This window comes from Schistocerca gregaria, chromosome 7, assembly GCF_023897955.1.
Source record: "Schistocerca gregaria isolate iqSchGreg1 chromosome 7, iqSchGreg1.2, whole genome shotgun sequence".
Taxonomy (NCBI): Eukaryota; Metazoa; Arthropoda; class Insecta; order Orthoptera; family Acrididae; genus Schistocerca; species Schistocerca gregaria.
The window spans coordinates 275076807-275085763 of NC_064926.1; the positions used below are offsets into that span (position 1 = coordinate 275076807).

At 41.4% G+C, this 8957-nt stretch overlaps 1 protein-coding gene across 1 annotated transcript in view; it reads right to left on the bottom strand.

Annotated features, from left to right (window-relative positions):
• The window catches only part of LOC126281457 (cytochrome P450 6l1-like), a 181373-nt gene extending 178610 nt beyond the window's left edge, over nt 1-2763 (bottom strand). Inside the window, exon 1 of the mRNA XM_049980442.1 lies at nt 2726-2763. The gene's annotated coding sequence lies outside the window, so the exon portion shown is untranslated. The remainder of the gene's footprint in view (nt 1-2725) is intronic.
• Between the last annotated feature and the right edge of the window lie 6194 nt (nt 2764-8957).

The following is an 8957-nucleotide window of genomic DNA, read 5'->3' on the forward strand; positions in this document are numbered from 1 at the left end:
AATTCCGTTTCAGTGGATTCTGGCGTCTGTGAAATTCCCAAGTTTGTCGAATCGGAGGATGTTAATCTATTATAATACTTTGTCATTAAAGTTGTGTAAGCAACATTTCTATAAAGCTAAATACAAATGACATGTTGCAAGTTAATTATCCTTCACATGAAGATTAAGAGCCTCCCTTAAGAATCTCTCAGTTTCAGGAATAATCACTGAAATGCTTTGTTTTTAAATACGAAAGAAATAGTTCAAAGTTCTATATAAGTAGCTGGTTACAACTAAATAATTTTTATTCTTAGCCTTATGGTTGCAGTTTCACCTACAGACACTCTAAAATCTCCCTGTGACCCCCTTCTGAAATTTGCAATCAAAACTTTGTCACTTTGTATTTGTCGTCCTCTCTTATTTAGACACTTCTTTGTCTTCAGTCGCTTTTGCGTTTTCTTTTCCTGACACTTTTTCATCTCAATAAACGTAGGACGAAGTCCCAAGGAAAGAACTGAATCCATAGCAGACTGATGGTGCAATGTGGTAACTTGTGAACGCGAGAACGCCAGGCGTATATGCGTTCTTCCCACAAATTTTTGTGTATGCCCTTCTATTTCCAATGTGTCTGCTACTACGCACTAGGAGAGAGGCCCCGCGTGGACATACCTTAAGAACATGCGAGTTGTGTGTCATATGCTACGATAAGTGAATGTGATAGTCGTAACAGATAGTCTGCACATTTCATCTAATAGCAACTTCCACGTGATACAGTCACAGGTGACGTGACAGAAACAAAATGTATAAAAGTAACGACTTACATACTCTCATAGACGCTAGCGTGAAACAAACTACAGACATATTTCTCATGTGCAATGGTTCCACCGCAAAGTAACTTTTAAGGCACAGGGCGTACACATACATGAAATATATGCAAAACCGAATTGTCTGAGTATCATATACGTTATTTTTCAACGGTGTTTTTTCGTCGGTACATTATATCTCCGTATACATTAATTACGATTAATGATTGAGACGACATTTTAAAGATTTTGTCCACTGCTAATGACGAAAAATACACAAATAGTTTAAAGTTGATGTTTGCATTAAAAAAACTTTATTTAGAAAACATTTTTATAAAAACAATGTAGAAAGTGTAATCTCCTGACAATCTGTTTAGCTAACGTGCATGACAGCTGTTGTAGTTGCTTAGATACTTTACTCAAGCTTAGTGCCTCGAATGTGATTTCGATCGTACACGTCGATATAAATAATTTCGAAGGTGCCATCTATTGACAATTTTATTAGCATGCATGTATACTTTCTGTAAGCAAGCGTTGTGCACTGCGTGAATAAACTGAATTACATGAAACAGTTAATCTGCATCACCAGCAAAGGTAAAACAAATTCATACAGCCCGGAATATTCATCTATTGTTAATTTTTCTTAACAAATGAGTAATTACAAAAAATTAAAACTGTCAGATGTCTGCCAACTTTCCTGTATTTCAGACTTGCACAGAGCCACGGATCGAGCGAGGTGGCTCAGTGGGTATACTGAACCCGCATTCGGGAGGACGACGGTTCAAACCCGCGTCCGGCCATCCTGATTTGGACTTTCTGTGATTTCCCTAAATCCCTTCAGGTAAATGCTGGGATGGTTCCTGTACACGGGCACAGCCGACTTCCTTCCCCATCTTTCCCTAATCCGACGTGGCCGAAGACCTCGCTGTTTGATCCTCTCCCCAAAATTAACTAGCGAACCAACAATTCCCACGGGGCACAACATGCAGACCGAAAGGGAGACCCCAGATTCAATGCTTAACGGCAACAGTTAGCGCAAGACGACTTTGTGTCACCAACTCACTCACTTCACCTCCACCAAAATATCTGTGGTAGAAGAGAGCTACATAAACTTGCAAATACATATGATTGTTCTCTCCGTCTTTCCCCTAAAGACAAAAGCGCAAACGCACAATTTTGGTAACATGGACCAAAGCAGCGTTCTTTGCTCTGCAAGGTTTTATGCAGGGGAGTTTACCGACAATTCAGCTAAATGGAAAGGTTTACGTGGAGCCCACTAAAATTCGTGAAGAGCTTCAAAAGCTCTTAGAGCAAAATGACGACTATACTAATAACTACCTAGAAAATATTAGTTTAACAGTACTCTGTCACTTACTTCAGTTTGACATTCCTGGGAGTGGCTCATACTGTTTAAAAATTCATCGGCAGGTTTACTATACGGCAGGAAGCTTGCAACCTCCTGTAGGAGTTGCACCAACTCTCTACACTACACATTTTGATACTGCATTACAACATATTAAAAACAGAATTAATCTGAGAAACTTAAAATCTGTTTTTTATATATTTTACAATTAACCATATTGCATATGACGATCTCGATTTTTGACAGTGAATCTAAGATTTGTTATTTCCGTTCAAAATGTACTACCTTTTATTAATAAATACTTGCATTTACTTATTTCTCCGCTATTGTATTAGCTATCGGTGATTGATCAGATACATTGCGAATTATTAGCACGGGTCAACTGGTATTACAGTATAAGAGATGTAAGGCCAACTGGTACAAAATTGATCCCATAGACAAATAACTCGATGTCACGTTACAAACTTAAGCGGCAGTTGCGTCTAGTGTACGAGCAGTTAAAATTTTACACGAGACAATAGCTCGTGGATATTAGCTAGTGTTTGTGTTGGTTAGGTTGTAATCCAGGAGCGGCACCCACCTGGCGGAAGTGTTGGCTCCAGCGTCGGCTGCGGTAGACTGCGCTGGCGGTCTAGTGTGCTGGCCGCACTGTGATTGTCATTGCCATTGACATTCGCCGGAGTACCCGCAGTGATCGCGCACGCCCTGCAAACAGCCGCCTTAACCGCCCCAGGGGGACGCCACTCAAGGCGTGCCGACTAAATTCCTTTCTCCGCTCGTAATCGGCACGTTTGCGAATTGGCTCCGAGTTCCGCGACAGCAGTCCCGACCACTGGACATCGAGGGACATTCGCGGGGCCCTCGGCTATGCGAATACGATAAGCAGCCGCTAGTATACAGGGTGGTCCATTGATAGTGACCGGGACAAATATCTCACGAAATAAGCGTCAAACGAAAAATCTACAAAGAACGAAACTCGTCTAGCTTGAAGGAGGAAACAAGATGGCGCTATGGTTGGCCCTCTAGATGCGGCTACCATAGGTCAAACGGATATCAACTGCGGTTTTTTTTTTAATAGGAACCCCCGTTTTTCTTACATATTCGTGTAGTACGTAACAAAATATGAATGTTTTAGTAGGACCACTTTTTTCGCTTTGTGATAGATGGCGCTGTAATAGTCACAAATATATAAGTACGTGGTATCACGTAACATTCCGCCAGTGCGGACGGTATTTGCTTCGTGATACAGAGCAGTTGAACGGAATGGACAGTGTCTTGAAAGGAGGATATAAGATGAACATCAACAAAAGCAAAACGAGGATAATGGAATGTAGTCAAATTAAATCGGGTGATGCTGAGGGAATTAGATTAGGAAATGAGACACTTAAAGTAGTAAAGGAGTTTTGCTATTTAGGAAGTAAAATAACTGATGATGGTCGAAGTAGAGAGGATATAAAATGTAGACTGGCAATGGCAAGGAAAGCGTTTCTGAAGAAGAGAAATTTGTTAACATCGAATATAGATTTATGTATCAGGAAGTCGTTTCTGAAAGTATTTGTTTGGAGTGTAGCCATGTATGGAAGTGAAACATGGACGATAACTAGTTTGGACAAGAAGAGAATAGAAGCTTTCGAAATGTGGTGCTACAGAAGAATACTGAAGATAAGGTGGATAGATCACGTAACTAATGAGGAGGTATTGAATAGGATTGGGGAGAAGAGAAGTTTGTGGCACAACTTGACTAGAAGAAGGGATCGGCTGGTAGGACATGTTTTGAGGCATCAAGGGATCACAAATTTAGCATTGGAGGGCAGCGTGGAGGGTAAAAATCGTAGAGGGAGACCGAGAGATGAGTACACTAAGCAGATTCATAAGGATGTAGGTTGCAGTAGGTACTGGGAGATGAAGCAGCTTGCACAGGATAGAGTAGCATGGAGAGCTGCATCAAACCAGTCTCAGGACTGAAGACAACAACAACAACAACATTACCCGTGTTAAAATGGACCGTTTACCAATCGCGGAAATGGTCGATATCGTGTTGATGTATGGCTGTTGTGATCAAAATGCCCAACGGGCATGTGCTATGTATGCTGCTCGGTATCCTGGACGACATCATCCACGTGTCCGGACCGTTCGCCGGATAGTTGCGTTATTTAAGGAAACAGAAAGTGTTCAGCCACAAACGTCAACCACGACCTGCAACAAATGATAATGCCCAAGTATGTATTTTAGCTGCTGTCGCGGCTAATCCGCACATCAGTAGCAGACAAATTGCGCGAGAATCGGGAATCTCAAAAACGTGGGTGTTGAGAATGCTACATCAACATCGATTGCACCCGTACCATATTTCTATGCTCCAGGAATTGCATGCCGACAACTTTGAACGTCGTGTACAGTTCTGCCGCTGGACACAAGAAATTACGGAACAATGACAAATTTTTTGCACGCGTTATTTTTAGCAACGAAGCGTCATCACCAACAGCGGTAACGTAAACCGGCATAATATGCACTATTGGGCAACGGAAAAGCCACAATGGAACATCCGCGACCTGGGTTAATGTATGGTGCGGCATTATGTGAGGAAGGATAATTGGCCCCCTTTTTATCGATGGCAGTCCAAATGGTGCAATGTATGCTGATTTCCTACGCAATGTACTACCGATTTTACTACAAGATGTTTCACTGCATGACAGAATGGCGATGTACTTCCGAACATGATGGCTATCCGGCACATAGCACGCGTGCGGTTGAAGCGGAACTGAATAGTATATTTCATGACAGATGGGTTGGTCGTTGAAGCACCATACCATGGCCCTCACGTTCACCGGATCTGACGCCCCGGGTTTCTTTCTATGGGGAAAATTAAAGGATGTTTGCTATCGTGATCCACCGACAACACCTGACAACATGCGTCAGCGCATTGTCAGTGCATGTGCGAACATTACGGAAGGCGAACTACTCGCTGTTGAGAGGAATGTCGTTACACTTATTGCCAAATGCATTGAGGTTGATGAACATTATTTTGAGCATTTATGTGGTGTTTACAGGTAATCACGCTGTAACAGCATGCGTTCTCAGAAAGGATAGGTTCACAAAGGTACATGTATCACATTGGAACAACCGAAATAAAATGTTCAAACGTACATACGTTCTGTATTTTAATTTAAAAAACCTACCTGTTACCAACTGTTCGTCTAAAATTGTGAGCCATATGTTTGTGACTATTACAGCGCCATCTATCACAAAGCGAAAAAAGTGGTCCAACTAAAACATTCATATTTCCTTACTCATTACACGAATATGAAATAACAAATGGGGGTTCCTATTTAAAGAAACGCAGTTGATATCCATTTGACCTATGGCAGCGCCATCTAGCTGGCCAACCATAGCGCCATCTGGTTTCCCCCTTCAAGCAAGACGACTTTCGTTCGTTGTAGTTCTTTCGTTAGATGCTTATTTCGTGAGATATTTGTCCCGATCACTATCAATGGACCACCCTGTATATTTATTTATTAAGACGTTCCTCTGCTCGCCAACATAGCAATGCATTCGAAACTCAACAGTGTCTCTTCAAGATGCTCCTCCAATTACTTTGATCTTGTGCATCCTCTGCCACTGGAGTTTGCGCTTACTAAGCGATCCTGTGACGGAAAGAGTCGCTCTTCGTTGGATCTTGTCTATCTCTTCCGTCAGCCCAGCCTGGTAAGTGTCCCAGATCGCTGAACAGCACTAAAGAATCGGTCTAACAATCGTCTCATCAGCCTGTTATTTAGTATATGAATTAAATTTCCCTGTTTCTTATGAATCGGTTTTGCATCTGCTCTTCCTACTACTCGTCTTATGTCGGCATACAATTTAAGGTCGTTCTGTATTCCTAGATAAGTCACGATAGTTTCTGTTTCCAACAAACTTTCATCAGTATTGTAATTGTGCTCTGGTGGATTTGTTTTCCTGTCTGTGCATAATGTTTTACATTTATTTGCGTTTAAGGTCAAGTGCCTCTCCCACCATCATTCATCAGTCCTTTAGAGGTCATTTTGTTCAAACGTTCAAATGCGTGTTAAATCTTATGGGACTTAACTGCTAAGGTCATCAGCCCCTACACTTACACACTACTTAACCTAAATTATCCTAAGGATAAACACACACACCCACGCCCGAGGGAGGACTCCAACCTCCGCCGGGACCAGCCGCACAGTCCATGACTGCAGCGCCTAAGACCGCTCGGCTAATCCCGCGCGGCGCAAGGTCATTTTGCAACCCGTCATTATCTTCTGGTATTGCAACCTTCTTATGGACAACCGCATCATCTGCCAACAGCCTTAAAGAGCTTCCCGCACTTTCTACTAGATCATTTGCATAAACAGTAAACTGTAACCATTCTGTCCTACTTCCTTCCTTGAAGTACACCCGAATTAACCTTTACATTTGTCGATTTTGTTCCGTCAACAGTGACGTGTTGAATTCTATCTGCAAGGAAGTCTTGAATCCGGTCGCTAATCTGGTCCGATACTCGGTAATCTCGTATTTTTTTGTCACTAATCGGCAGTGCGGGACTGTACCAATTATTCCAGAAGTCGAGGAATATACCACCAACCTGAGCGCAGATGTCTACAGCGCTATAGATCTCGTGGAGGAACAGAGCGAGCTGTATTTTGCTAGAAGTCTGTTTGCGGAACCCATGTTGAGTATTACACAGAAGATATTCGTTCTCTAAAAACGTCATGAAACATGAGTGTAAAACACGTTCTGTAGTTCTACAACAGATATATAGGTCTATAATTATGTTCATCTACACTGCGATCCTTGTATAAAATGGAATAACCTGCCCGTTTTATCAGTCGCTAGGTACCCTTCGTTGCTCCAGCGACCTACGATAAACTGTTGCTAGAAGGGGAGCAAGTTCTCCGTTCTTCTTACATGCCCGTAAAACTGTAATTTTCTTTCTCCGTCACATCACACATTCTTTCCCTCACTTCCACTATCCTTATCACTCTGACGTTCATTAGGTAGTCTTACCTTTCAATCTTTGCTGATCTCCAGAAATACGTCTCTAACACTTTCAACTTATTTGTACGTCTCTGGTTTGTTGTCCAGATCTCTGACCCACATATGACTATACCCTCAAACACTGACTTCGATATGAGTCTTTACGTTCCATTAATCATATTCCTGCTCCATATAATTGAATTCAGCATCCCAACGACCAGGTCATTACTAAAGCATTGAATTTTTTATAATGAACCTGTAAACCTAATTTTATATCACTGCTAGCTGATTACATATTTAACTTGCAACCTCAAAAACTTGATCTATGATGATGTGGTTGTGAACAAATAGTAAGAAGTGCAGACATGCTCAGCCTCCACTCTCTAACCTCCATTACCTTACATTTACGAGACTGTTTCCTAATAACTTTCTATTATCCAATCATCGAAACCGTCTAAGAAACAAACTGTTTGTCTCTTAATGAAAAACCATAGAATGTCTATTTGGAATATATCTGTCATATACTGTACATATATTTAGTCATATGTACATATTATTTCATAGCTTTTTAACAACACTCAATTATTTCATTACATAACTTCGTAACAACGTTCAAACATTTTTTTCAGATTAAGTAACGCAGCACTAGAATTGTAAAGAAACAGTCACATAATTAATGAGACCTTGTCAGTCTCAATCGTCAGTATTTTTTTGGCATCAATAAATGGTAGCGCCTTCTCTTGAATTACGTACAACTCGGCATTTCTTTGACATTGACGAAATGAAATGGAAGGTCTCATCTTGAAGAATATTCTGCCAGTCGAGCGAACAGCTGATCCTGATTGTAGATGTTGCCTACATCCTCCGAGATTTTTCTTTGAAGGTTTTTCAAAGATACTATACGTGGTTTATATCAGAAGACTGTCAACTTGAATATTGTGTCTTTCAAGCCATTCAGATACTGCTCAGGCAACATGTGCCTGGAACGTTATCATTAATGTAGAGGAATGCAGTGACCGGAAGCACCAAAGATTGCTAAATGTTTTGAATATAAAGATCTGCTGCCAGTGTTCCTCTTACAAAAACAGGGTTCGTTTCCCTATTGGTCATTATTCCTCCCCAGACCATAATAGAAACTCCTTGAAATTTGTGGAGCTCCTGTACGTTTCTAAGCGTTTCTGCGTCATCTGGTCTCCTCCATATGGGCACTCTTCTCGAATCTGGGAGAAAACCGAAGCGTGCTTCATCTGTAAAGAGGAGTTCTCCCAATCGATCCACTGCCCAGTTTTGACACTGTTGGTACCACGAAACAGTACTGCACGATTTTCCATGATGAATGAGTGAAAACCTTAAAGAATGACGGGCATGAAGGCATCTTTCATGCAGTCTATTTCTTATAGTTCGGGTTGAAATAATTACGTTACTTACATTTTGCAAGGCATTTATTAATATTCTGGCAGTTAAAGTTCTTTCACTTTCTAAGGCACATAAACCTTCCTTGCCCATCAGTGGCAACCCTTGGTTTTCCTTAGTGCATATCTTCTTTACTATCGACTGTGCGGCTGGTCCCGGCGGAGATTCGAGTCCTCCCTCGGGCATGGGTGAGTGTGTGTTTGTCCTTAGGATAATTTACATTAAGTAATGTGTAAGCTTAGGGACTGATGACCTTAGCAATTAAGTCCCATAGGATTCCACACACATTTGAACATTTTGTACTATCGAATTGTTGATAACGATTCCACCTTCTTGAAAGTACATCTCTTCCCGTATTTACAGTCGGTGCAGCATCAGCCTGTGTTCCGCCATTTTCAATTATGCCAGTT